We start from the raw sequence: 1439 nt of genomic DNA, 5'->3' as shown, positions 1-1439 counted from the left end.
TTATGTAACAATGTGTTAAGTGAGATGGTTACTTTATAGTAATAAGAGTGCCTGTATTTACATTATGTAACAATGTGTTAAGTGAGATGGTTACTTTATAGTAATAAGAGTGCCTGCATTTACATTATATAACAATGTGTTAAGTTTTTCATTTAAAAACTTTACTTCACTATTGTCTTTTTTTTAGAAATAATGTATTTGTATTGTAAAACAATGTCTCAATGTTTACAGTTAAAATCTATACTGCCTATGTTTTAATAACAATAATGTATTTGTATTGTATAAAAATGTCTCAAATTTCACAGTCAAAATCTATACTGCCTATGTTTTAGAAACAATGCACTTGTATTATAGAACAATGTCTCAATGTTTACAGTTAAAATCTATACTGCCAATGGTTTAATAATAATGTATTTATATTGTAGAACAATGTCTCAAGTTTCACAGCTGAAAACTATATTGTCTAAGTGTACCTCTTTATATGCTTGTAGGTTGATAGAATTAGACAAGAAGCCAGGCACCTACAACAAACAAACAATCTGATTAGATAGAAAACACACCATCTATCCTTGTAATAAATATTTTTAAACTATTACATGCAACTAATTAGAATTTCATATCAAACATCTAAGTATAAAACATGTTTGTTTATGCTTGACAGCTTAATTTGAAAAATTTAAACAACTCAGAAAAATGTGAAACGTGATTGTATGAGAAAAAAATAAATTGAGTAATCACTGAACATTGAATGAAAACATAGATACTTTCAACACAAAGTTAGGAACTAAAGCAGGGTCTCAATATATAAAACAAAAAACAGGTGTTATGAATACCTTTTCAAAACCATTGATGCAGAAACACTAGTTATATTCCAATTGTATTAGTTATTAAGCCTTTTATTAAACATTAGTTGTTACATATGCAATACAATTTTGTTAAAATCTTGCTAAAAGGTAAAAATATTTTTAAAATCCTTTCCTAAACATAATACATTATTATAAATTAGGCTGATATTTCTTTGTATAAATGCACTAATAATTAAATGATTTCTAAGAAATGACTGTACCTTACACCCAACAGAAGAAATAAGTATACGTCTGAGATAAATTCAATTTGACAGACATATTCTAAGAACAGCAACCAATGACAGATCTGTCAGTCACCCAGAAAGTAAGTGCAAGTCTAATGGCGCTAAACTTAAAATGGTTAATAAGAGCATGTTAGTATTTCACAGTAAGCAAAACTTCGTAAGTGTTGTGTTAAAAACCAGCTATACTAGTTATTAACATATAAGTAAGTGAATTTCATAGCTTTGCATTAATATACTGTGAAGGAATTTTATTAAACTATACAAGTTACTAGAGGTAATTTTTAATATTTAGTACAAAAACAAGTCTCAGTAACTGGGATTTTACTCTAATATACCATTGTAATAAAGT

General features: G+C 27.0%; 1 protein-coding gene across 1 annotated transcript in view; it reads right to left on the bottom strand.

Annotated features, from left to right (window-relative positions):
• The window catches only part of LOC111086558, a 9938-nt gene extending 8520 nt beyond the window's left edge, over positions 1-1418 (bottom strand). Inside the window, exons 1-2 of the mRNA XM_022389823.1 lie at positions 1067-1418; positions 474-521 (exon numbers count right to left, since the gene is read on the bottom strand). The gene's annotated coding sequence lies outside the window, so the exon portion shown is untranslated. The remainder of the gene's footprint in view (positions 1-473; positions 522-1066) is intronic.
• Between the last annotated feature and the right edge of the window lie 21 nt (positions 1419-1439).

This window comes from Limulus polyphemus, unplaced genomic scaffold (genome assembly GCF_000517525.1).
Source record: "Limulus polyphemus unplaced genomic scaffold, Limulus_polyphemus-2.1.2 Scaffold1190, whole genome shotgun sequence".
Taxonomy (NCBI): Eukaryota; Metazoa; Arthropoda; class Merostomata; order Xiphosura; family Limulidae; genus Limulus; species Limulus polyphemus.
This window is presented reverse-complemented; position numbering and strand designations above follow the sequence as displayed.